The sequence below is a fragment of the Lissotriton vulgaris genome, unplaced genomic scaffold (genome assembly GCF_964263255.1).
Source record: "Lissotriton vulgaris unplaced genomic scaffold, aLisVul1.2 SCAFFOLD_8398, whole genome shotgun sequence".
Classification (NCBI taxonomy): domain Eukaryota; kingdom Metazoa; phylum Chordata; class Amphibia; order Caudata; family Salamandridae; genus Lissotriton; species Lissotriton vulgaris.
Genome location: NW_028248809.1, coordinates 23,186 through 30,538, shown reverse-complemented (window position 1 = coordinate 30,538; position 7,353 = coordinate 23,186). Strand labels below are relative to the sequence as shown.

Below are 7,353 nucleotides of genomic sequence, written 5' to 3'. Positions count from 1 at the left end.
CCAGTGGGAGGTTGCTGAGAGATTGTGTGAGACTGACATGGTTCACCTAGAAAATGGCATAACCACACTATCATCTTGAATGTATAACTGGGTAACATTGCGTCTTCTACAATGGATGTAATGGAACAGGATTTTTATATTTTACAAGGACCATCGCAATTGCGATCCAATTTTATTATTAAGCTGGATGCTGCAATCATTGCCTTCTGGCCACGTGCCCTTGGGCTATATGAACAGCACAACTATGTTTTCTGTATAAAATCAAACGGAAACATGCAAAATATACAATGCTGCACATTGAAAAATTGGACCAATTACATATTACTGTGACTGTGGCACCTTCCACAGAATGTTTAATCTATGGCTATATTACACTGCCAGTCACGACATTCTAATTTCAATGCTGTCTACAGTATCATCGGATAGACGGATATGAAGCGTTGGGAGGGGGATATATAAATGAGTACTGGGAATAAAAGTACCAATTTAGATGCAGGAGTGTGGACACTGAGGTTTTTCTCAGTGGTACAGACTGTGAAACTGCTTTTAGGGGGTCTCTAGTTTGCTAGGATAGTTTGCTTCACAGAGCCCGTAATGCTTAAATTGCCAACTTATCATGTCACTTGAAGGGTTCCCCAGCTGACGTAATTGACCCGGTGCTCAAGCTGCTTTTGAATGGAAGCTATTTGATACTGGATGATCAAGGTTGTCGTGGGATGGTATAACATATCTAGTCACAGTAAGTTCCAGGGTTACTAGTTGTATACAAGTATTGTTTCCACTGACCCACACATTTAGGGGTGTGAGGCTATGGCCTTCATTGAATGTTTCCTTTATACGCTTTGATTTTCTGAGCAGACTGACAGCCATGCTTTTGAGGAAGGATGTGACCCTAACCTCCACCTTTTGATCTCGAACTTACCACTTTATTTTGGGTAATTGGTTCATCATTTCTTTAACATGTCTGATATCAGGGAGATCATGCACCCTTTTAAGAGCATAGATTTTGGACTATTAAGCACCTTCCAGCATTTATTCACACGTATTGGGAAGCGGTTTTGGAGGGCTTCTGCTGGTCCTACCACTTGTAGTGGGGCTCCTGGTTTTAATTTTCTTTCTACGCAATGGATATCCCAGTTTCTCAAGAGATGATAATGGCACTCCTTGTGCGAAGTTGCCGTGAATGTATGGTACACCATCTGGGCTCACCTCAGCTTCAGGAGTTAAGCGAACATGGGTTCTTAGCATTCAGACCAGGCTTGGTTCACTGCATCTTGTCTGTGCTCTGCTGCCTATTTTACGAATACAAATCCGTGTGGGACACATGTCTGACTCTTCCATCGGTTGCGCCATCGACATTGACGTTCCTCTGTATCCCTTAAAGGTCCATGTGTTACAATGTCCTCAGCATATTCCCATGTTGATGACGGCATTCTTAGAGCGCCCATAGGATGCTTCAGCTCTGTTGGAATGGACAGTGGCTCTACAACGAGCACACAGGTTCAGAGTGTTTCCTCAGCGGCTACTGTGGGAACTGAAGATTATTCATGAGGATTCTTAGAAAAGTCCCTGCAAATGATGTACATGACAGCATGAACATACTCTGTGTAAAAGTCATGGTCATCTTCATCCTAGGGCGAAAGAACTGCTTTGCATAAACACAGGTATTGTTCTAGGCTCATTTCCATAATTGTACTCACAATGTATCGATTGTGTAATGGACCCTAAATCTATCTATATGGCATGAAAAAAACAATACCAAGACTAGATAGGTAGAGGAGAAGTTTCACGCTGATACAATACGCTGAGGTCCCTGCACGCAGAAGCTCCAGCATGCAGTGGTGTGAGATGCATTGTGGGGTGTCCAACTCAAAGCCAAGATGGGTCCTTGTTCTTTCCCATTAGGTAATAGGTTTGGCTCTTTCCTAGGGGATGTTTGGCTTTACACCTACATACTTGCTAGTTGAACTTAGGTAGGGTTTGCATTTCAGAGACACGCTTGATTACTGCCATGTATCTATTCTGCCTGCATATATTCACTGTTTTAAGACCATGGTAGAATTTTACCTTTTATTAATTCATTTAGTGCTTGTAAACTTATACAACTGTTCTGTCTAATGGTTGTTGCAGCAAACATGTTTTATACTAGAATGATGCTGGTCCAATAAATGCTTATTTAAAACATATATATATATATATATATATATATATATCTATATATATATATATATATATATATATATATATATATATATATATATATATATATATATATATATACTAGCAGCCCGTCCCGACGTTGTCCGGGGATGAAAAGTGAAGTGTGTAATGTTGTTAATGATGAAGTATTACATTATAGTAAGATCTTGCGGTAAACAACATTCTTTGTTTCTTTAGAATTAGGATGAATGTACTTTTGCTAATGTTCAGTGTTGCCTTTACTTTTTGTCTGCGTTGTAATGTGTGTTTATTTCAGCCGCAGGTTTTCATTGAGCCACACCTAATTTTGTTTTGTTGTCCTTGTTGACAATGTTCCCCCTGTGCGAATGCTGTAGTTTCCCAAATGTTCTCATTTGCGCCGCAAGTCCAGCAAGTGTTACAGTGCTTGCTCACATGTTTTTGAAGGAAATAGTTTGTTTGTGAAAGGGTTTTTCCTTGTTTACCTTTTTGATCCCTTTAATAATGTCGCTGATGTTTTTTTGTTATTATTGGCGCAAGTACTGGCAGTGTTCCACTGATAACGCTGAGTGTTGGTTTTGAAGCAAATAGCTTGTTTGTGAAAGGGTATTTCCTTGTTTACCTTTTCGTTCCCTTTAATAATGTCGTTTTTTTTGTTTTTTTTATTATTGGCGCAAGCACTGGCAGTGTTCCACTGATAACCTGAGTGTTTGAAATTCAGAAATGTTTGTCTAAGTATTACATCTTGTCCGCAATATACGTAATTAGTTAGATTCTAGTGAGTAAAGTCTTGTGAATGTTCCGTCAACTGTCTTTCTCGGGTAAGAAATGTGCACCTCTTTTGTTTCCGTTCATCCCCCTGTGACAACGTTGTTGTTTGTCAAATGGTTAAAGATTTGTTATATTTATTATCGCAACTCGTGTGTCTGTTAATCATTGTGTGTCGTGATTGGTGGACTGTGCGAAGCAACGTCGATGTTAACAAAGTGCCAATGAGAGGCGTGCCTTTTTGTAAGCCTGCCCCCTGTGACACTTTATTATTATGGAAGGCGCGCACCTTTTTGGATGTCATCCCACGAAGGCGTTAATGTTGGAAGGGTAACGCAGATGAATGCGCGTATGTTCAGGCGAGTGATAGGCATTGTTGAAGCGTGCCCCCTGTGACAGTGTATTATTTTTGAAGGCGCGGCCATTGTTTGATGTTATCCCACGTAGGCTTGAATTATTTATGAATGTGCGCACCTTTGTTGATAGATTTGGAAATGCGTGGTATTCACTGTTAAGTGTGTGCCTTACAGAGTGAAATCAGTGAAATCGCATTTGCGCTATGCACATTGAAGAGTGTGCTGAAGTGTGTGCCTTGCACAGTGAAATCAATGAAATCAGTGAAATCGTTTGGCATATGTTTATTGTTTGTACTTTGGGCCATGCCCCTCGAAACGCCCACATGTATTCTTTGACATGCCAACGCCCACCTTTGACACGCCCATGCCCACGCTAACGCCCACAAGGGATTACTTTACCACTTTGGTTGTTTTGCCTTTTTTAATGTATATGGTGTCCACATCTATAGCCTATGTCCTTCTGCTATGTCTCCCCTTTCCAATGGTGTATTGGGTGTAGTGATTGGTGCTGTACTTTTTGAGATTACCCGGCTCAAAGGTTTGGGTTCTCTCTTTATAATAGTAGTATAGATATATATGTGATCAGTGATGTCAAATGAGATGTCATCAGTGATGTCATTTGAGATGTCATCAGTGATGTCATCAGGGATGTCACTGACCGTGTCATGAATGATGTAATATGTGACATCATCAGCAGTGGATTGCGGGTGCGCGAAATATAGTTAGTACAACTAACTATATAGGAGCAATTTCAATGGTTTTTTAAATGCTAATTCCTAACTATATAAGGCCTGAAACCTATGGTTTTTTAAGTGAATTTGCAAGGTTTTTAAAATGCTAATTCCTAACTATATAAGGCCTGAAGCCTATGGTTTTTTAAGTGAATTTGCAAAGTTTTTTAAATGCTAATTCCTAACTATATAAGGCCTGAAACCTATGGTTTTTTAAGTGAATTTGCAAGGTTTTTTAAATGTTAATTCCTAACTATATAAGGCTTGAAATCTATGTTATTTTCATTGCATGTGCAAGGTTTTTTAAATGCTAATTCCTAACTATATCAGGCGTGAAACCTATATTTTTTTTCAATAAAATTTCAAAGGTTTTGTAAATGCTAATTCTATTGGCGGATAACGTTTATATATGTTATTATCCTTCTGGGACCACCTCCAGAGAGTGCAACAGTAGGGAAAGCGTTAAATAGCGTAGGCATAAAATGTACTATTCCCACTCCAGTGAGTGCAACAGTAGGGAAAGCATTAGATAGCTTGAGTGTAAAAATTACTATTCCCACTCCAGAGAGTGTAACAGTAAGGAAAGCGTTGGATAGCGTAGTAATACAAATTACGATTCCCACTCCACAGAGTGCAACAGTAGGGAAAGTTTTGGATAGCGTAGGAGTAAAAATTAGTATTCCCACTCCAGCGAGTGCAACAGAAGGGAAAGCGTTGGATAGCGTAGGGGGTAAAAATTACTATTCACACTCCAGAGAGTGCAACAGTAGGGAAAGTAAATACTTCATATATGAATAAAAATAAATTAAATATTAATACCAATTACAAATTAATTAAAAGTAATTAATAATTTATATACAATAATATTTAATCAATTAAAAATACAAATAAACATTTAATATTAAAAATAATTTCCTAATATTACGAATGATATACCAATTAACAATTAATTAATTAACAATTAAAAAATGATTAAAAATTACAACAAAACAAAACCAATAAATAAATTAAAATATTTAATTAATTATAATTACATTACTTCCCACCCTATTCCCCTATAAACCCACAACCCACTAACGGAAATATATTAATACATTGAACATAATTATCAAATAATCAATTCATTAAAATTATTCACCAATTATATTTTAATTAATTACCAATTACAAATTTAAATTTCAAATAATTCAAAATAAATACCAATAAATAAATTGAAAAATGTAATTAATTATAATTAAATGACTTCCCACCCTATTCCCCTATAAACCCATAACCCCCTACAGAAAATAAATTAATAAAATTAACATAATTATCAATAAATCAATTAATTAAAATGAATTACCAATTATATTTTAATTAATTACCAATTAATAGTTAATTACCAATTAATTAAAAGTAAATACCAATAAATAAATTAACATATTTATTAATTATAATTACATTTCTTCCCTCCCTATTCCCCTATAAACCCACAACCCGCTACAGAAATATATTCCGCACAAATTAAATACCAAACCATTAATTAATTAAAATAAATTATAACATAAATATACACTTTTCACACATATACTAACATAAAAAACACTTTCAAAAATTGGATAGTATTAAAAAATTTAATATTAACTTACTTACCTCAAATTCGATATATTTTTGTTGTCTATATCCTGTCCATTCAATATTTTCGTTGTCTATATTCTGTCCATTCTATATTTTTTTTGTCTCTATTTTGTCCATTCGATATTTTGTCCATTCTATATTTTGAATTCGATATTAATGCTATTCTATTCGATATTTTTGTAGTCTGTATTCTGTCCATTCGATATTGTGTCCATTCTATATTTTTTATTCGATATTAATGTAAATTGATGTTGAAAACTCGATATTTTGAGTGTATACCATTCCCATTGTTTATTCTGTGTATCTCTCTGAGACTGAGTGAGCACCATTGACTTAATGAAACGTTCTGCTCTATTTCCACGATCCCTGAAGGATCAAGGGTTGTCATGTTCGAAAGTTGCAAGAAACTATTCGCTTCTTGGTATGATTGTGCGGCCTGTGGGGTCACTGTGAGCTAGCTGATCTAAAGGCTGACATAACAAAAGTAATTTTTATTGCAAAGTGCTTGGATGAATGGTAAAATGATAAAAAAAGACTTGAGATAACACTACTGTGTCAGCACACTTGCTGTCCATAAAATGTCATTCCTACAAAGGACACAGTTTTAGGCTGTAAACTCCACACTGAAGCTGCAAAATTTCAGCAGCATAAGAAACAACTAAAAATGATGGCTGCGACTAGGAATCAAGGGCTCAACCCATTCTCCTTTATGTCAACGGATCACACCTGCTCCCCCATAGTTTATTCACTGCTAAATCTCCGGTTCATATCAGCAAAATATCCCAGTCTCCATGATACCACAGCAAAGCATTTGCAGCAAATCTTTATACCAAGGTTCTCTGACATGCCCTCTAGATCATCCACTGGTCTTGGTCTTGTTCTGCTCCCTCCATGTCAACCTACTTGATTTCTCCATCATCTGGAGATTTATTGTAGTCATTCATCTCATCTATGTCCTGCATATCTTCATCATCCTCCGAGTCTTCCTCACTGTCTTCATCATCCTCATCGTCCTCCTCCTAATCTTCATCATAAAGCTCTGAGGCATATTTACCTATTAATACCAAAATATTGTCTTTTGCAGCTATACTATGGAGCCAAAACTGGTGCTGCTGTTCCTGCTGCTGAAGCTCATTCTTATTGATTCAAGGTCGGTCAAGGGTAAACCAAAGGGACTCAGTTACTTGTGGAAAAAGTGATGATAACAGTGTAGACATCCTCTTGATTATGTCCTTTGATAAAAAGGGACGGAAGCTGTTACCTCTGCCCCCAATGAGAGTGGTGACATAACCTTTGGGGGTGTCTGGATTCAGTCTGGACACCAATCCCTTAGTTTATGTTGTGTACACGTGCAGATCCAATGTATTGTTAGGAACTACACAACACAACCTTGGTGGGTAACTCTATCACATGAATGAGAGAGCATGTTTGCAAACATAAAGAATAAAAATAAAATGTTTAGTACAAAATTAAACACATCAAAAACCTGTCAGCTGTGTGTTGCGAAAATATATTAGAATCAGTTCAATATAAGTCAGTTAAAAAAAACTGCAATAGTAGTCATTTGTAGAAACATGCAGAAAGTTTCTAACTTTAACTTTTCTATAATCATCTAATGAGTACCAAAAATTAAACACTTTTTTCTGCTTGTCACTGAAAATACAGCAGAAGAAAGAAAAGCAAGGCTTTGTTTTTCATTTCTT

General features: G+C 36.6%; 1 pseudogene; it reads right to left on the bottom strand.

Moving 5' to 3' along the window:
• Positions 1-6,501: 6,501 nt before the first annotated feature.
• On the bottom strand, positions 6,502-6,867 carry LOC147663803 (anaphase-promoting complex subunit 15 pseudogene; annotated as a pseudogene).
• Positions 6,868-7,353: the final 486 nt, after the last annotated feature.